We start from the raw sequence: 21,837 nt of genomic DNA, 5'->3' as shown, positions 1-21,837 counted from the left end.
AGTATAGAAAAAAACATTTAATTGCTTGAAGAGCAAAAAACTGGTAAATGAAATTTTTGATATACTTTAACAAGGGATTACAGCAATTCGGAAACTTTTAAAAAGAAAGCCAAAGTTTGAAGCTTAGTAGAAATCATTGTTAGAAATCGGAAATGCTGTAAAAATGAAATTTCTTTGGAGAGTTTGCAGTGTAAATAAATTTAATGGAGTAAAGAGCAAAAAATGGTAATTTCAAAAATATTTGTGTATAATTTAACAATAGATTAAAACAATTCAAAACCTTAAAAAAGAAAACCAAATGTTTGAAGCTTAGAAGAAATCGTTGTTAGAAATCGGAATTGCTTTGATAATCAACTATTTTTGAAAAGACACAGTATTGAAAGATATTACATTGGGGAAAGAACAAAAAGCTTGTAATTGCAAAAATATTTGTATATATTTTAACAAGAGATTACAACAGTTTATAAACCTAAAAAAAAGTTTGGAGCATAGTAGATATTGTTGTTAGAAATCGGACTTGCTTTAATAATCAAATATCTTTGAAAAGACTACAGTATGGAAAGACACCAAATTGTCTGCGGTTAGAAGACAAGTCCACAGCTAACTAAGTCCAATGTATGCAATGGCTTGCTTTTCTAATGATCGTCCGTTAATATAAACTATGGATTTAAAGTTCGTTCTTTAATGTAAACCAAGGGACAGAAAGTTTTCTATACAGGGGTTTCGGACAAGGCGGTTCTAATGGTGTACTTTTTGTTTTGATCTGACTCGTTTTTTAGGAACTATGGGTTTTTATATTTCATAACATTGGACGTGATCGTCTCTTACTAGGTTGCTAGCCACCGCTGCATCCCGGAAAATTTTCAGGAGTTATTCCAGTTTCAGTTAACAAATAAATTTTGATAAAATGAAACCGTATTGACAAACACCATTTATGATAAATTATATTGGTCCTTTATGTAAACTTTACTAGCCTATACTCTAGTTAAGTGGCCTATAAAATGTAGTATAGGGAAGAGGTCGATCTTTATTATAATTTCGGACAAGGCGGTTCTAATGGTGTACTTTTTGTTTTGATCTGACTCCTTTGTTAGGAACTATGGGTTTTTATATTTCTTAACATTGGACGTGATCGTCTCTTACTAGGTTGCTAGCTACCGCTGCAACCCGGATTATCATCAGACGTCAGTAACATACTCAGATTTTTATCTGCGTATCTTATTTGTATATTTGTTTCGTATTATGAACCTAATGGAGACAGAATATTGCTCTGATATGGAGTATTTGCTAATTGTTACTCTAACAGAACCAAATATCGCTCTAGAATTGACCCAAATAAAGCATATGATGATTTATTTTACTATGAGCTAGAACTCGTTCTTAATTATTAACAAGAGTTTGTTCTTTATTATATCTAAGAAGTACGCCTCTGTATATTCACTGTGTTGTCGAACATTTTCCATTGCATCTATAAACTGTTCCGCAGTTGCCAGTCCATACCTTGGAAGCTTTTCATTAAACTGACAAAATTTCTTTTGGATATTACTATGAAGCTTTGCCAAAGAATTTCTACCCGACTTTTCAACAGCATCCACTCTTTCAAAGAGAATTTTAATCTGTAATTTTGAATACTTTTCGTGATCCTGGTAAAACATGCGTAAAATTTTTCTCAATTTACGAAGATCAGCCTGCATTTTTGCCATCTTCTTGTGTTTCTGAATGTAATTTTTCCCCTTTGTCCTTATGCGTTCTTCGGTACAACCTCGCAGAGAATTTAATTTTTTCATTATAGCTTTTGTCACCCCATTATCTACCCATTATTCTGGTAGCAACTTTTTTCTTATGTTTGTTTCGGTAATCTTCATCATTATCATACCGTTCCTTGCTCTTTTGTCTAGCCTGCTCAATTGTTGCTTCTCTATAAATTTTATCATTTTGATAACGCTCCTTGATCTTTTGTTTGGCTGTCTCAATTTTTACTTCTCGATACACCTGGACGGTTGAATACCTTTGCTTTTGTTTTTTTTTATATTTGATGCGGTAATCTTCATCATTGTGATAACTCTCCTTGAACTTTTGTTTGGCTTTCTCAACTTTTGCATGTCTATAATCTTCATCATTTTGATAACACATCTGTCTGTTTTGTTTTGCTCTCTCAATTTTTACTTTTCGATACGCCTGGTCGGTTGAATACCTTTGCTTTTCTCTTTTCAAGATACTATCTCTGTTGTCTGTGTAGTACTGTTTTTTTAACTTGCGTACAGTTTGCTTTGATCTAACCATTATGTAATTCACGAATGAGACCATTTTCATCTTTGTAGTTCTTAAGTAGTAATTATGACATCACGGCGTAATGATTTTATTTCATGATGACGTCATGACGCAATGATATTATTTCATGACGTCTTCAGAAACCACAACATAATTTCGTGTTTTTCTATTCACGTCATAGCTCTAATATAAAGCTATGACGACATTCATTATTTATCTAGTAGGGTTTCAGACAGGGTAATTCTAATGATGTACTTTTGTTTTGATCTGACTCTATTTTTAGGAGTTTTGGGTTTTTATATTTCTTAGCATGGGACTGATTGTCTCTTACTAGGTTGCTAGCTACTGCTGCAACCCAAATTATAAGAGGCAGCCTGGCCGAGTGGTCCAAGGCACTGGTGTTAGCCACCAGTCTCTTCGGAGGCGTGGGTTCAAATCTTACCGCTGGTATACGATTATGTTTGAAAGACTGCAGTGTGAAAAGGCATCAAAAATACAGTTTTTGGAGGAAAAATTTATTCTCTTTTAGAAATAATTTATTTTAGTTACTATAGATTTTTAACCCCATTAATTTTCTTTAAAATGAGCTATTGAACAACCCTCTACGATGTTCCAGTGCCAAGCTATCTGTGGAAAAGAAAAAAAGAAAAAAAGAAAGAAAAAAGTATCCCGTTTAGGCAGAATGTTGTAGTAGCTGCCACTTTTCTTGATTTTCAAGCCAATATATTTCCCTTGCTGTTCAAGCAAAGGGACAGAAAGTTTCCTATACAGGGGTTTCGGACAAGGCAGTTCTAATTGTGTACTTTTTGTTTTGATCTGACTCCTCTGTTAGGAACTATGGGTTTTTATATTTCTTAACATTGGACGTGATCGTCTCTTACTAGGAGGAGGAATGATCATTCACCATAAATATTTTTGCACTTTGCAGTTTCAAAAAATTATTTTATTTAAAATTTTCAGGAATTATTCTAATTTCAGTTTACAAATAAGATTTTTTTTTCAAGAAATCGAGCAGCTAACTATGTCAAATATATGCAATGGTATGTTCTTCGAATGTTCGTCTTTTAATGTGTATTCCTTATTATAAAAACTAACAAAAAATAAAACTAATTTAAAAATTTTCAGGTATTTTTCTAGTTTTAATTAAAAAATCGAAATTATTGCTCAGACACCATAAATTGTTTTGCAGTTTACATAATAACTTCAGCGATCCTGATCCTGATCCAGAACTAAAATAAAATTATCTTTTCGAGAGATGAACGTGTATAAATATTGCAGTCACTTATTACGTCATATATGGTTATAACCTATATACCATTATAATGTCATTCATCAAGCTTGTACATGGAAATGCAGTTTCTTTGTCAAAATTGATTCTATTTAATTTTTTTTATTTTTAATTACAAAGGAAAATAGATGTAGCAATTTCCTTTTAAATGAGCCATTATAAAGCTCTCTATTATTTTCCTGTACCCAGCAAGCTGAGGAGAAAACAACGGAAAGAAAAAAGTTGCTGTATGTGGAGAATACCGTGGCTGCAGCCGTTTTGCTTTATTTTCAAGCTAATATATTTTACTTGTTATTAAAGCCAAGGGACGGTAAGTTTGCTGTATAGAGGTTTTGGACAAGGTGGATCTAATAGTGTAGTTTTTGTTTTGATCTGAATTATCAATATTCAGGAGTTACAGGTTACTTTAGTTTTTACTATGGGGCGCGATCGTTTCTTACTATGTTGCTAGCTACCGTTGCAACCCAGAAAAGATGAAACTTACATATTCTCCCTAAACTATCCCGTTTCTCTATGCAATACTCTTTTTTGATATTGTCTCAAAACGTATAATCTTTCATAATACATGTAAAGAAACCGTATTACAAACAGAAAAAAGCCTATGGCTTTTTCTTCTTTGGAATAGTAAGAGACGATCCTCAAAGAATCAGGTATCTAACTAAGTCCATAATTTGTTCTTTAACATAAACTTCATTAATCAGATATTATAAAATATCCTACGTGGTCTAATGGTTAGGATAGCTGGCTCTCATCCAGTTAGCTCAAACGAAATTTTTACCTATGATGATTTCTTAACAAATATAATTAAAATAATCATCTATATAATGATTCCTTTTATTACTCCAGTTACTACGGGCTACAGTTCATTCATTAATGTAGCATAAAAAATAAAGTTATTTCAGTTACCTCCTGGCTGAAATAATGATGATAATATGGATGAACCACAGGGTTCAGTTCCTGAGTCCTTGAGTTCGCTCTTAACTCTAATATATGTAATGAACTACATCGATACTTAATGTAAATATCAGACAATAATATGGAAATACGTACTTTACGAGTTACAAACCAAAAAAAGTTTGGTTCCAGGATACAATAATAACTTTGAACTGAGATGAAAAAAAATTTTCTTCCAGGAGACAAAAACTAAAATCACTCCACATGTTAACTTTCAATAAAACTGAACCAGCCTATAATATAGTTAAGTTGCCTCTGCAAGCTAATATAGGCAAGAGTTCGTTCTTTATTGTATAACCCAATTAATTTCCTTTAAAATGAGCTATTGAACAACCCTCTACGATGTTCCAGTGCCAAGCTATCTCTGGATACAAAAGAAAGAAAAAAGAAAAAAATATCCTGTTTAGGCAGAATGTTGTAGTAGCTGCCACTTTTCTTGATTTTCAAGCCAATATATTTCCCTTGCTGTTCAAGCTAAGGGACAGAAAGTTTACTATACAGGGTTTTCGGAAAAGGCGGTTCTAATGGTGTACTTTTTGTTTTGATCTGACTCCTCTGTTAGGAACTATGGGTTTTTATATTTCTTAACATTGGACGTGATCGTCTCTTACTAGGTTGCTAGCGACCGCTGCAACCCGGATATACGATTATGTTTGAAAGACTGCAGTGTGAAAAGACATCGAAAATGCAGTTTTTGGTGGAAAAATTTATTCTCTTTTAGAAACAATTTATTTTAGTTACTATAGATTTTTAACCCAATTAATTTCCTTTAAAATGAGCTATTGAACAACCCTCTACGATGTTCCAGTGCCAAGCTATCTCTGGACACAAAAAAAGAAAAAAAGAAGAAAAAAATATCCCGTTTAGTCAGAATGTTGTAGTAGCTGCCACTTTTCTTCATTTTCAAGCCAATATATTTCCCTTGCTGTTCAAGCCAAGGGACAGAAAGTTTCCTATACAGGGGTTTCGGACAAGGCAGTTCTAATTGTGTACTTTTTGTTTCGATCTGACTCCTCTGTTCGGAACTATGGGTTTTTATATTTCTTAACATTGGACGTGATCGTCTCTTACTAGGAGGAGGAATGATCAGACACCATAAATATTTTTGTACTTTGCAGTTTCAAAAAATTATTTTATTTAAAATTTTCAGGAATTATTCTAGTTTCAGTTGACAAATAAGATTTTTTTTTCAAGGAATCGAGCAGCTAACTATGTCCAATATATGCAATGGTATGTTCTTCGCATGGTTTTCTTTTAATGTGTATTCCTTATTATAAAAACTAACAAAAAATAAAACTAATTTAAAAATTTTCAGGTATTTTTCTAGTTTTAATTAAAAAATCAAAATTATTGCTCAGACACCATAAATTGTTTTGCAGTTTACATAATAACTTCAGCGATCCTGATCCTGATCCAGAACTAAAATAAAATTATCTTTTCGAGAGATGAACGTGTATAAATATTGCAGTCACTTATTACGTCATATATGGTTATTATTTGAAAAAAACTACGTTTTCTAAAGAGTTAAAGAGGCTGAGTTACAAGGTCGAACCTTAAAACGTACAGGGATTAGGAGGCACAGTTGGGGGCTGCCGCCCCAAACCTCCGCTTTCGCAGCCTTTAAATAAAAAAAAAAGTTTTTTAAACTGAAAGTAAGGAGCGACATTAAATCTTAAAACGAACAGAAATTATTCCGTATATGAAAGAGGCTGTGCCCTCCTCAACGCCTCGCTCTTTACGCTAAAGTTTTTATTTTTTAAAAAAATAGTTTTGAGAAAGTCAAAATTTAGCGTAAAGAGCGAGGCGGTGTGGAGGGCACAGCCTCTTTCATATACGGAATAATTTCTGTTCGTTTTAAGATTTAATGTCGCTCCTTACTTTCAGTTTAAAAAACTTTTTTTTATTTAAAGGCTGCGAAAGCGGGGTTTGGGGGCGGCAGCCCCCCAACTGTGCCTCCTAATCCCTGTACGTTTTAAGGTTCGACCTTGTAACTCAGCCTCTTTAACTCTTTAGAAAACGTAGTATTTTTCAAATAATTTCTGCACGTTTTTGTACAGTTTATTACTTATTATTGCTTGACTAACTGTTAGATGATTGTGTATTATTCTTTTCTTTCTCGACAGGGTGTTTTAAGGGTCGACCTTGTAACTCAGCCTCTTTAACTCTTTAGAAAACATAATTTTTTTCAAATAATTTAAAAAAGAAACTGAGTTTTTTTTAAAATTTAAATTCAGTATATAAAAAATTTGATCTAACGGTGAATCGAACTTGGGTTTTCCGCCTGACAACGAGGAGTCTCACCGCTACACTAAAGAGACATAATTGAAATTGTTTTTTAGTAACGTGATAAATCTTTTTGACGCAAGCAAAACTAGATATTTGGTTTTTGGAAAACAGGGAAGGAGTGATCGGATTGAGCTGAAATTTCGAGGATAAGCTCCCGGGCCCTAGGAAAGCTTATCCTCTAAATTTCAGCCCGATCAGACAACGTTAAAGGGGGGTTGTGGTGGGAAAAATTAACATGGGCTAATATAGGAAAACAAGGTTTTTCGTAAATGTAAATTCGGGGGATAATTTTTTCGGTCTGAAAATATCAAAAGGCCCTAACAGGTTGAATTCTGCTTCGAATGAGTCCTCATTCAACCGGATCCGGTGCCAACTGTGGCCTGTAGGCGTGGCTAAGAAAAAAAAAGAAATGATGAATTTTAAGTGGCTATATTTGGTTTTTTGAAAACAGGGAAGGAGTGATCAGATTGAGCTGAAATTTCGAGGATAAGCTCCCGGGCCCTAAGAAAGCTTAACCTTTAAATTTCAGCCCAATTGGACAACGTTAAAGGGGGGCTGTGGTGGGAGGGTCCAAACTTCCGGCCCAGTTTAACCCATGAAGATAAAGTCGGAGGAGGATTAAATTTTACAAGTTTCTTAGTTTGAGCTTGGGCTACAAAATGCGATCACTGCCGTCTCTCTGCGACCTCTAGGACCTGAAATCACTTAACATTGTGGTGGGTCGCCTCTTTATAGAGGCACAAGTGTGCCTCCTTGATAACCTATATACGATTATAATGTCATTCATCAAGCTTGTACATGGAAATGCAGTTTCTTTGTCAAAATTGATTCTATTTAATTTTTTTTTTAATTACAAAGGAAAATAGATGTAGCAATTTCCTTTTAAATGAGCCATTATAAAGTTCTCTATTATTTTCCTGTACCCAGCAAGCTGAGGAGAAAACAACGGAAATAAAAAAGTTGCTGTATGTGGAGAATACCGTGGCTGCAGCCGTTTTGCTTGATTTTCAAGCTAATATATTTTCCTTGTTATTAAATCCAAGGGACTGTAAGTTTGCTGTATAGAGGTTCGGATAAGGTGGTTCTACTAATGAACTTTTTGTTTTGATCTGAATCTATATTCAGGAGTTACAGGTTACTTTAGTTTTTACTATGGGGCGCGATCGTTTCTTACTATTTTGCTAGCTACCGCTGCAACCCGGAAAAGATGAAACTTACATATTCTCCCTAAACTATCCCGTTTCTCTATGCAATACTCTTTTTTGATATTGTCTCAAAACGTATAATCTTTCATAATACATGTAAAGAAACCGTATTACAAACAGAAAAAAGCCTATGGCTTTTTCTTCTTTGGAATAGTAAGAGACGATCCTCAAAGAATCAGGTATCTAACTAAGTCCATAATTTGTTCTTTAACATAAACTTCATTAATCAGATATTATAAAATATCCTACGTGGTCTAATGGTTAGGATAGCTGGCTCTCATCCAGTTAGCTCAAACGAAATTTTTACCTATGATGATTTCTTAACAAATATAATTAAAATAATCATCTATATAATGATTCCTTTTATTACTCCAGTTACTACGGGCTACAGTTCATTCATTAATGTAGCATAAAAGAATAAAGTTATTTCAGTTACCTCCTGGCTGAAATAATGATGATAATATGGATGAACCACAGGGTTCAGTTCCTGAGTCTTTGAGTTCGCTCTTAACTCTAAAAATAAAAAAAACAAGTTTTTTAAACTGAAAGTAAGGAGCGACATTAAAACTTAAAACGAACAGAAATTATTCCGTATATGAAAGGGGCTGTCCCCCTCCTCAACGCCTCGCTCTTTACGCTAAAGTTTTTTATTGTTTTAAAAAATAAAGTTGTGAGACAGAGTCAAACTTTAGCGTAAAGAGCATGGTGTTAAGGAGGGGACAGCCCCTTTCATATACAGAATAATTTCTGTTCGTTTTAAGTTTTAATGTCGCTCCTTACTTTCAGTTTAAAAAACATGTTTTTTTTATTTAATTTTTGATCTTTTTTTAGTTAATGCAGCTTTTATTTGTATAAAAATTTTACTTTTCTTTTGCTAAATGGATGTCTTTACAAATTAACTTACGTAACTAACTTCTATATTCGTATATTTTTCTTCTGGCAAAAAATACAAAGTTGCAGATTTTTGCAGATATGAGCTTGAAACCTATGTAATAGGGTTTTCTGATACGCTGAATCTGACGGTGTGATTTTCATTAAAATTCTTTCACTTGTAGGGGATGTTTCCCCCTCTTTAAAAAATCGAGTAAATTTTCTCAGGCTCGTAGCCTTTGATGAGTAATACTAAACTTAATAAAATTTATATATTTAGGATCAGCATTATAAACACATTCTTTTGATACATTTATTGACATCAAAATTTCGTTTTTAAAAGTTTCGATTACTATTGAGCCGTATCGCTTGTTTTTTTATTGTTTTTTTTTATTACGTATATGTTATTACTTATATGAAAGGGTTCTCCCCTTAGTCAATACCACGCTCTTTACGTTAAAAGTTAAAAAAAAATTTGATTCACAAACCCCTGAATCACAAAGGCCGTTTAATTAGAATAGATAGCTCTTTTGAAAGCACTAAAAAAAAACTGTAGCGTAAAGAGTGAGGTATTGACTTGGGGGAGAACCCCCTCACATACGTTATAATTTCTGTTCGTTTTAAGTTCTAATATTCCTTCTTACATTTCAGTTGAAAAAACTTGTTTTTTTTATTTAACTTCTCATCGTTTCTTAAATAATGCTTGGAAATCCGGCGCCCCCTTCATAGAAATGTCCCTTACCCCAAAGAAACATCCTCCACGGAAATATTCTCCAGAGTAATCCCCTCCTCTAGCCCCCCCCTCCAGAAAAAATCCTTCCTGAAAATGGTTGTATACTTCCCAATAACCAATAAATAATGCTGGCAAGTCCGGCGCCCCCTTCATGGCAATTTCCCTTCCCCCATGAAAACTTCCTTCATGGAAAGATCCTTCCATATAGCCCCCGACCCGCTCAGTCCCCCACCAACCAGACAAAATCTCCTCTGAAAAAGTCTGTATACTTCCCAATAACCAATACTATATGTTAACATTGAGTAAAGTTCATAACTTTCAGCCCTCCCCCTGGGGACTTTGGGGGATCAAGTCATCCTAAAAGACATTTTTATCATATTTTTGACAATGCTGAACAAAATGGCTATCTCAAAATTTTGATCGGGTGACTTTGGGAAAAATATGAGCGTGGGAGGGGGCCTGGTTGCCCTCCATTTTTTTTGGTCACTTAAAATGGCACTAGAACTTTTAATTTCCGTTCCAATGAGCCCTCCTACGATATTCTAGGACCACTGGGTCGATACGATCACCCCTGGGAAAAAAAAAACAAACAAACAAACAAATAAACACGCATCCGTGATCTTTCTTCTGGCAAAAAAAGGAAAATTCCACATTTTTGTAGATAGGAGCTTGAAACCTGTACAGTAGGGTTCTCTGATACGCTGAATATGATGGTGTGATTTTCATCAAGGTTTTATAAATTTTAGGGGGTCTTTCCCGCTTTTTTCGAAAATCAGCCAAATTTTCTCAGGCAGTTGATGAAAGTTATATATTTGAAATCAGCATTTAAATCTGATTCTTTTGATGTATCTATTGGTATCAAAAACCCGTTTTCTAGAGTTTTGGTTACCATTGAGCCGGGTCGCTCCTTACTTACAGTTCGTTACCACGAACTGTTTGATATATGTAATGAACTACATCGATCCTTAATGTAAATATATGATAATAATATGGAGATACGTACTTTACGGGTTACAAACCAAAAAAAGTTTGGTTCCAGGATACAATAATAACTTTGAACTGAGATGAAAAAAAATTTTCTTCCAGGAGACAAAAACTAAAATCACTCCACATGTTAACTTTCAATAAAACTGAACCAGCCTATAATATAGTTAAGTTGCCTCTGCAAGCTAATATAGGCAAGAGTTCGTTCTTTATTGTATAACCCAATTAATTTCCTTTAAAATGAGCTATTGAACAACCCTCTACGATGTTCCAGTGCCAAGCTATCTCTGGATACAAAAGAAAAAAAAAGAAAAAAATATCCTGTTTAGGCAGAATGTTGTAGTAGCTGCCACTTTTCTTGATTTTCAAGGCAATATATTTCCCTTGCTGTTCAAGCTAAGGGACAGAAAGTTTACTATACAGGGGTTTCGGACAAGGCAGTTCTAATGGTGTACTTTTGAATTTGATCTGACTCCTATTTAAGGAACTATGGGTTTTTATATTTCTTAACATTGGACGTGATCGTCTCTTACTAGGTTGCTAGCTACCGCTGCAACCCGGATATACGATTATGTTTGAAAGACTGCAGTGTGAAAAGACATCAAAAATGCAGTTTTTGGTGGAAAAATTTATTCTCTTTTAGAAACAATTTATTTTAGTTACTATAGATTTTTAACCCAATTAATTACCTTTAAAATGAGCTATTGAACAACCCTCTACGATGTTCCAGTGCCAAGCTATCTCTGGATACAAAAAAAGAAAAAAAAGAAGACAAAAATATCCCGTTTAGGCAGAATGTTGTAGTAGCTGCCACTGTTCTTGATTTCCAAGCCCATATATTTCCCTTGCTGTTCAAGCCAAGGGACAGAAAGTTTCCTATACAGGGGTTTCGGACAAGGCGGTTCTAATTGTGTACTTTTTGTTTTAACCTGACTCTTTTTTAGGAACTATGGGTTTTTATATTTCTTAACATTGGACGTGATCGTCTCTTACTAGGTTGCTAGCTACCGCTGCAACCCGGATTTTCATAAAGTGAAATTGTTACTCAAACATTTTAAATATTTTTGCAGTTTACAGAGTTTTGCACTTTCTTCTCATACCTTTTCACCGTCATAATATAAATACTGTAATCTTAACTATAGTGAAGTTGCCTATGCAAGTTAGTATAGGGAAGAGTTCGATCTTTATTATAATCCCCGTAAGGGAGAACTTTTAATGTGTAGAATTAAAAGCACTATCTTTTAAATTTAAAATTTAAAAAAGAAACTTGTTTATTTACATCCTAGCTAAAATAATGGAGATAATATGAATGAACCACAGGGTTCCGTTTCTTTGGGCTTGAGTTCGTTTTTTTACTGTAAATACAAATAGGAAAAAGCCTACGGCTTTTTATTCGTTTAAATAGTAAGAGACTAAACTCAAACAATCAAGTAGCTAACTAAGTCCAATATATGGAATGGTTTGTTATTTCAGTGATCGTCTTTTAATGTAATAACAAATCTTGCTGTTTTGTTTTCCTCTCTTAATTTTTACTTCTCGATACGCCTGGTCGGTTGAATACCTTTGCTTTTCTCTTTTCAAGATACTGTCTCTGTTGTCTGTGTAGTACTGTTTTTTTAACTTGCATGCAGCTTGCTTTGATCTAACCATTATGTAATTCACGAATGAGACCATTTACATCTTTGTCGTTCTTAAGTAGTAAATATGACATCACGGCGTTATGATTTTATTTCATGACGTCTAGGTGCAATGATATTATTTCATGATGTTTTCAGAAACCACAACATAATGTCGTGTTTTTCTATTCACGTCATAGCTCTAATATAAAACTATGACGACATTCATTATTTATCTAGTAGGGTTTCAGACAAGGTAGTTCTAATGATGTACTTTTGTCTTGATCTTACTCTATTTTTAGGAGTTCTGGGTTTTTATATTTCTTAGCATTGGACTGATCTTCTCTTACTAGGTTGCTAGCTACTGCTGCAACCCAAATTATGAGAGGCAGCCTGGCCGAGTAGTCCAAGGCACTGGTGTTAGCCACCAGTCTCTTCAGAGGCGTGGGTTCAAATCTTACCGCTGGTATACGATTATGTTTGAAAGACTGCTGTGTGAAAAAACATCAAAAATGCAGTTTTGATGGAAAAATTTATTCTGTTTTAGAAATAATTTATTTTAGTTACTGTAGATTTTTAACCTAATTGATTTCGTTTAAAATGAGCTATTGAAAACCCTCTACGATGTTCCAGTGCCAAGCTATCTGTGGAAAAGTAAGAAAAAAGAAAAAAAATATCCCGTTTAGGCAGAATGTTGTAGTATCTGCCACTTTTCTTTTTTTTCAATCCAATATATTTCCCTTGCTGTTCAAGCCAAGGGACAGAAAGTTCCTATACAGGGGTTTTGGACAAGGCGGTGCTAATGGTGTACTTTTTGTTTTGATCTGACTCCTTTGTTAGGAACTATGGTTTTTTATATTTCTTAACATTGGACGTAATCGTCTCTTACTAGGTTGCTAGCTACCGCTGCAACCCGGATTGCTAGCTACCGCTGCAATCCGGATTTAAATTCTGTCTTTTAAAGTATCGGTTACTATTGAGGCGAGTCGCTCTTACGATACATTTCGTTACCACGAACTTTTTGAAATACCACTAAATCTTTTATTTATTTATTATATTGTTAATTTTACAACTTTAATTAATTACGTCATAGTCTAATTGGCTAGCAGGATCGGCCAATAACCGACAGGTTGGTGTAACCCTGATAACAAACAAGAAAATATTACAAACAGGAAAAAGCCTACGGCTTTTTCTTCTTTGAAATAGTAAGAGACGAACCTCATATAGTAACCTCAAATAGTCAAGAACCTCAAATAGTAAAACGATCAAGAAGCCAACTAATTCCAATGCATGCAATTAATTTTTATTCCAATGATCGTCTTTTAATGTAACATATCAGTTACAATGGGAGAGAGATCGTTCTTTACTGTACTTTGATCTAACCATTATCTAATTATGAATGAGAACATTTACAGTTCAGACGCTTCTTATATAGTAATTATGACGTCACGACGTAATGATTTTATTTCAATATGACGTCATGGCGCAATGATATTATTTCATGACGTCTTCAAAAACCAGAACATAATATCGTGTTTTTCTATTCACGTCATAGCTCTAATATAAAGCTATGACGACATTCATTATTTATCTAGTAGGGTTTCAGACAAGGTAATTCTAATGATGTACTTTTGTTTTGATCTGACTCTATTTTAAGAGTTTTGGGTTTTTATATTTCTTAGCATGGGACTGATCGTCTCTTACTAGGGTGCTAGCTACTGCTGCAACCAAGATTCACATATATATTATTTATGAGAGGCAGCCTGGCCGAGTGGTCCAAGACACTGGTGTTAGCCACCAGTCTCTTCGGAGGCGTGGGTTCAAATCTTACCGCTGGTATAATGTTTGAAATACTGCAGTGTGAAAAGACATCAAAACTGCAGTTTTTGGTGGAAAAATTTATTCTCTTTTAGAAATAATTTATTTTAGTTACTATAGATTTTTAACTTAATTAATTTCCTTTAAAATGAGCTATTGAACATCTCTCTACGATGTTCCAGTGCCAAGCTATCTCTGGAAAAGAAGAAAAAAGAAAAAAAAAAGAAAAAAATATCCCGTTTAGGCAGGATGTTTTAGCAGCTGCCACTTTTCTTGATTTTCAAGCCAATATATTTCCCTTGCTGTTCCAAACCAAGAGACAGAAATTTTTCTATACAGGGGTTTCGGACAAGGCGGTTCTAATGGTGTACTTTTTGTTTTGATCTGACTCCTCTGTTAGGAACTATGGGTTTTTATATTTCTTAACATTGGACGGGATCGTCTCTTACTAGGTTGCTAGCTACCGCTGCAACCCGGATAAAAATGTAACCTTTTATGACGTCATATATACCACAGACCTCTTTTCTTTTTCCCGTTGCATTAGTTACTATGAGATAGACTTCGGTCCTTACTGTAACGTCTCTTACTAGGCTGCTAGCTACCGCTGCAACCCGGATAAACTACTTTAAAAAGTATTTTATTTTTAATTACAAAAGGCACTAGATGTTGCAATTGCCTTTAAAAAGAGCTATTATACAGCTCTCTATGATTTTCCAGTGCCCAACTAGCTGAGGAGGAAAAAAAAGCGGAAAGAAAAAAATATCCCGTTTGTGGAGAATAACGTGGTTAAAGTCAATTTTCTTTATTTTCAAGCCAATATATTTTCTTTGTTATTCAAGCCAAAGGGTGGTAAGTTTCCTTTATAGAGGATTCGGATAAGGCGGTTCGAATGGTGTACTTTTTGTTCTGATCTGAATCTTTTTTTTGGAGTTGGGGGGTTTTATATTTCTTAACATTGGAGGTGATCGTCTCTTACTAGGTTGCTAGCTACCGCTGCAACCCGGAAAAAGTGGCGTATAAAATTTAGTATAGGCAAGAGGTCGTTCTATATTATAATCTACTACACAGAGAATTTTTTGCCAAATATTCAGTAGAACTAAAAGAACTGTTTAAAACACAGTTAGAAATGCTTTTTTCTTGAGTCGGTGTTCCAGGAATTTGTTCTAAATCATTAGTCTTACAAACACATATACTAATAACCCTAACAGGCTCGTTTTCGCCATAATTGAAAAACATTGCTTTTCCTTCGCTGTTGATAGGTATGCTTGTATATATATTTTTATTGCTGCTACATAAACTGCAATTGCTCCTTCCAAAATTAATATACGAATTTTCTAAGAAGTACGCCTCCGTATATTCACTGTGTTGTCGAACATTTTCTATTGGATCTATAAACTGTTCCGCAGTTGCCAATCCATACCTTGGAAGCTTTTTATTAAACTGACAACATTTCTTTTGGATATTACTATGAAGCTTTGCCAAAGCATTTCTAGCCGACTTTTTAACAGCATCCGCTCTTTCAAAGAGAATTTTAATATGTAATTTTGAATACTTTTCGTGATCCTGGTAAAACATGCGTAAAATGTTTCTCAATTTACGAAGATCAGCCTGCATTTTTGCCATCTTCTTGTATTTCTGAATGTAATTTTTCCCTTTGTCCTTATGTGTTCTACGGTACAACCTCGCAGAGAATTTATTTTTTTCATTATAGCTTTTGTCACCCCAGTATCTACACATTATTCTGGTATCAACTTTTTTCTTATATATTTTTCTGTAATCTTCATCATTGTGATAACGCTCCTTGATCTTTTGTCTAGCCTGTTCAATTGTTGCTTCTCTATAAAGTTTATCATTTTGATAACGCTCCTTGATCTTTTGTTTGGCTGTCTCAATTTTTACTTCTCGATACACCTGGACGGTTGAATACCTTTGGTTTTGGTTTTTCTTATATTTGATGCGGTAATCTTCATCATTGTGATAACACTCCTTGAATTTTTATTTGGCTGTCTCAATTTTCGCATGTCTATAAACTACATCATTATAATAACGCTGTTTGTCACTATCAATTTTCGCATCTCGATACGCGTGGTCGGTTGAATACCTTTGCTTTTCTCTTTTCAAGATACTATCTCTGTTGTTTGTGTAGTACTGTTTTTTTAACTTACGTATAGCTTGCTTTGATCTAACCATTATCTAATTATGAATGAGAACATTTACAGTTCTGACGCTTCTTATATAGTAATTATGACGTCACGAAGTAATGATTTTATTTCATGACGTCATGGCGCAATTTCATGACGTCTTCAGAAACCACAATATAAGGTCGTGTTTTTCTATTCACGTCATAGCTCTAATATAAAACTATGACCTAAAAAAAAAATATCCCGTTTAGGCAGAATGTTGTAGTAGCTGCCAGTTTTCTTGATTTTCAAGCCAATATATTTCCCTTGCTGTTCAAGCCAAGGGACTGAAAGTTTCCTATACAGGGATTTCGGACAAGGCGGTTCTAATGGTGTACTTTTTGTTTTGATTTGACTCCTTTTTTAGGAACTATGGGTTTTTATATTTCTTAACATTGGACGTGATCGTCTCTTACTAGGTTGCTAGCTACCGCTGCAACCCGGATTTATGTAAAATTCTTACCGCTGGTATACGATTATATTTGAAAGACTGCAGTGTGAAAAGACATCAAAATGCAGTTTTTGGTGGAAAATTTATCCTGTTTTAGAAATAATTGATTTTAGTTACTATAGATTTTTAACCCAATTAATTTCCTTTAAAATGAGCCATTGAACAACTCTCTACGATGTTCCAGTGCCAAGCTATCTCTGGAAAAGAAGAAAAAAAGAAAAAAAGAAAAAAATAAAAAAAATATCCCGTTTAGGCAGAATGTTGTAGTAGCTGCCACTTTTCCTTATTTTCAAGCCAATATATTTCCCTTGTTGTTCAAGCCAAAGGGCGGTAAGTTTCTTTTCAAGGGGTTTCGGACAAGGCGGTTCTAATGGTGCACTTTTGAATTTGATCTGACTCCTTTTTTAGGAAACTATGGGTTTTTACATTTCTTAACATTGGACGTGATCGTCTCTTACTAGGTTGCTAGCTACCGCTGCAACCCGGATTTCTAGCTACCGCTGCAACCCGGATTTCATGATGAACTATTTCGATCCTTTAGGTAAATTTATTTAACAACAGGGATTTCCTGTAGAATGTAGAAAGGTAGAACGCTTTCTAATTTATTACAAACATGAAAAAGCCGTAGGCTTTTTCTTCTTTGAAATAGTAAGAGACTAGCCTCAAACAATCAAGCAGCTAACAAAATCAAGTGTATGTAATGGGTATTTATTCCAATGATCGTCTTTCAATGAAAATTTTAATATATTGTCCATAAATATAACTGTACTAGCCTATACTATTGTTAAGTCGCCTTTAAATTTAGTACAGGCAAGAGGTCGTTCTTTATTATAAAAAAAAAATATCCCGTTTAGGCAGAATGTTGTAGTAGCTGCCACTTTTCTTGATTTTCAAGCCAATATATTTCCCTTGCTGTTCAAGCCAAAGGGCGGTAAGTTTCCTTTCAAGGGGTTTCGGACAAGGCGGTTCTAATGGTGTACTTTTGAATTTGATCTGACTTCTTTTTTAGGAACTATGGGTTTTTACATTTCTTAACATTGGACGTGATCGTCTCTTACTAGGTTGCTAGCTACCGCTGCAACCTGGAAAAATGGTACGATGAAATAATAATATGCATATGGTTCTTAAATCATGCTGTTTTATAGTTCCATATGGTGTAGCGGATAGGATAGCTTTATGTAAAATTTGCTTTAAAATGAGCCATTAAACAACTCTCTACGATGTTCCAGTGCCAAGCTATCTGTGGGATTACTAACCTATATTATAATTAAGTGGCGTATAAAATTTAGTATAGGCAAGAGGTCGTTCTTTATTATATCAGACTCCTCTGTTAGGAACTATGGGTTTTTATATTTCTTAACATTGGACGTGATCGTCTCTTACTAGGTTGCTAGCTACCGCTGCAACCTGGATGATATGCTTTTTTTTTATCTGATTCTAGTTTTAGGAGTTTTGTGTTTTTAAAATTCTTAATATTGGACACGATCGTCTCTTACTAGGTTTCTAGCTACCGCTGCAACCCGGATTTGCTATAACTATTTAACAAAATCATATTGTTAATCTTAAAACTTTAACTAATGACGTCGTGGCGAAAGATGTTAGCAGGATCGACTGTCAACCGGAAGGTTGGTGGTTCAAGCCCACCCGATTTTGATTTTTTTTAGTTTATAATTCATCTATCAATAAAACCGTGATACTAATGATACTTACAAAATTCTTTTTTATAGTATCGATCCCATATAAATTACTTTAAACATCTTTAATGTAAACTATTGTTGCAACCTGGATCTTCACTAGAAAATTTATCATTTACTTTTGGCACAAGTTCGTTCTTTAGTATAACCCAGTTTTAATGAACTAAATTGAGCTTTTAGTTAATTTATTATATACTGTCAAAATTATTTGTTATATGAAACTATTAAAATTATTTGTTATATGAACATTTCTTGGTGTTATGGTTAGCACTTAAGACTTTGAGTCCTACAAGCTGAGTTCTAAGGACAATTTTCTCAGGCTTGTAACTTTTGATAAGTAATACTAAACTTGATGAAATTTATATATTTAAAATTTTAAAAAAATTCCCATTTTTTTGACGTATCTATTGGTATCAAAATTTAGTTGTTACCATGAACTGTTTGATGTGATAAATAAAACATTATAACGAATTTATTAGTATGTCTTATACATAACATATTTTTCATAAGTAAGCGATGTTACAAAGGTAAGCATACTAGTGGTTAGGATAGCTGGCATTCATAAGGATTGGCCATAAAAATTCAGTTTTTAGTTTAAAAAGTTATTGATCGAATTAATTTTTTAATTGAAAAAGGCACTAGAACTTTTAATTTTCGTTCGAATGAGCCCTCTTGCAACATTCCATGACCACTGGGTTGATACGATAAACTTTGATATAAAGAAAACAAACAAACAAATAAACACGCACCCGTGATCTTTCTTCTGGAAAAAATACAAAATTTCAAACTTTTGCAAATAGGATCTTGAAACCTCTACAGTAGGGTTCTTTTATACGCTGAATCTGATGGTGTGATTTTCATTAATAATATTAAATACCGCTGCAACCTGGTTTACAAACAGGAAAAATCCTAAGGTTTATTCTTAGTCTGGACGAGCAAGAGACGATGCTTGTACAATATTAACTTTTAGTTACTATGTGACGTGGTTTGTTATTTACTAAGTTTGAAACTTATATAGTCTCCATTTATAATGAATTATATCGATCCTTTATGTATCATATTGGTAATTTTACAAATTTAATTAATGAGGTCGTGGTGCAATTGGCTTGCACGATCAAACGTTAGCCAGAAGGCTGGTGGTTCAAGGCCATCCAGGGTCAAGTTCTTTTAGTTTGTATTCAGCTATGAATAAAACCATGATACTGATGATAATTGCAAATTTTCCTTTCCATGAACTAGAAGTATTCTTACAGAAAATGCAGCTTTTCTCCCTTGAAAAGAAAGAGAAGAGCCTCAAACAATCAAGTAGCTCAATGTATACAATGGTTTGTTATTCCAATGATCGTCTTTTAATGTAACATTAAATGTGACAACATTTATTATCGATCCTTTATGTAACTTTATTAAAATATTTTTAAGCCTCTATAGCTCTGTGAAAGAGCACTGATCTTGTAATCCAGGGTTCCTGAATTCAATTCTCAGTGGAGGTAATTTTCAATTGTAATTCATGCTTTAATATAATTTGTTGTTTACTATAATCCTTACTATAAACTACCACTGCAACCTGGATCTTCACTAGAAAACTTATCATTTACTTTAGGCAGAAGTTCGTTTTTAAATATATCTTGAATCACTGTCAGATGGCAATTTTATCTTATAGAATTCGAAACATATTTTCCAACTTTTGATTACTATGGGTTGCAGTTCGCCTTTTAATAGGTTGCAGCAAGGCCGCAAAGCTTTAGTTTGTCCTTTAGTATAAATTTATGTACCATATTACAAACAGGAAAAAACCTATGGCTTTTTCTTGTTAGAAATAGTAAGAGACGATCTCCAGAGAATGAGCCATCAAACTAAGCCCAATATGTGCCATGATTTGTTCTATACTAGGTTTCAGCCATTTCAACAGCTATGATACCGATGAAACCTACGTAGTCGCCATTTATAATTAACCAAACCGATTTCTAATATAATTCTTTTAGTTTATTAACGACTTTATTATCATGTTTTACATGTAACTTGTATTTTACAAGTCTCTGATGGTACAGTGTATGCATATACACTTGGTAGGCGGGAGAACGGGGTTCGATTCCCCGTTGGGGAGAACTTTTAAATTATTGAATTTAAAGCAATGTCTTTTAAATTTTAAATTTGAAAAGAAACTTGTTTAGTTACCCCCTAGCTAAAATATTGGAGATTATATGAATGCACCACAGGGTTCAGTTCCTTTGGACTTGAGCCCATTCTTTACTAAACATCTTTATATAAAATATTTAAGTTACTATTGGCTAGAGTCTGTTCTTTATTATAAATTTTTCTAATTGATTACAAACAGGAAAAAGCCTACAGCTTTTTCTTCTTTGAAATAGTAAGAGTCTAGCCTTAAGCAATCAAATAGCTAACTAAATCAAATGTATGTAATGGGTTTTTATTCCAATGGTCGTCTTTTAATGGAAAATTTTAATATATTGGCCTTAAATATAACTGTACTAGCCTACACTATAGTTAAGTGGCCTATAAAATTTAGTAGAGGCAAGTGGTCGTTCTTTATTATAATACTATGGGCTGAAGTTCGTTCTTTACTGTAATTTATTTTAATTTCTTGATTTTTTAGTACTGATTTTTTAACTTGCGTGTAGCTTGCTTTGATCTAATCATTATGTATTCATGAATGAGACCATTTACAGTTTTGACGTTTCTTATATAGTAATTATGACGTCACTGCATCAAAAATACAGTTTTTATTGGAAAAATTTATTCTCTTTTAGAAATAATTTATTTTAATTACTATAGATTTTTAACCCAATTAATTTCCTTTAGGATGAGCTATTGAACAACCCTCTACGATGTTCCAGTGCCAAGCTATCTCTGGATACAAAAAAAGAAAAAAGAAAAAAATATCCCGTTTGGGGAGAATAACGTGGTTAAAGTCAATTTTCTTGATTTTCAAGCCAATATATTTCCCTTGCTGTTCAAGCCAAGGGACAAGAAAGTTTCCTATAAAGGGGTTTCGGACAAGCCGGTTCTAATGGTGTACTTTTTGTTTTGATCTGACTACTTTTTTAGGAGCTATGGGTTTTTATATTTCTTAACATTGGACGTGATCGTCTCTTACTAGGTTGCTAGCTACCGCTGCAACCCGGATCTCAAGGAATCAGGCAGCTAACTAAGTCCAATGTATGCAATGGTTTGCTCTTCTTATGATAATCTTTTAATATAGCTTTACCCCGAACTTTTTGATTGCTTCAAAAATCAGATATCTTTGAAAAGACTGCAGTATGAAAAGACATCAAAAATGCAGTTTATAGTGGAAAAATTTATTCTGTTTTAAAAATAATTTGTTAAAGTTACAAAAGGTTTTTCACCTCATTAATATCCTTTAAAATGAGCCATTGAACAAATCTCTACGATGTTTCAGCGCCAAGTTATCTGTGGAAATGGAAAAAAAGATGCCATTTAGGCATAATACTGTGGTAGCTGCCAGTTT

The sequence above is a fragment of the Artemia sp. Qi Xiang Cuo genome, chromosome 5 (genome assembly GCF_049724085.1).
Source record: "Artemia sp. Qi Xiang Cuo chromosome 5, ASM4972408v1, whole genome shotgun sequence".
Taxonomy (NCBI): domain Eukaryota; kingdom Metazoa; phylum Arthropoda; class Branchiopoda; order Anostraca; family Artemiidae; genus Artemia; species Artemia sp. Qi Xiang Cuo.
This window is presented reverse-complemented; position numbering follows the sequence as displayed.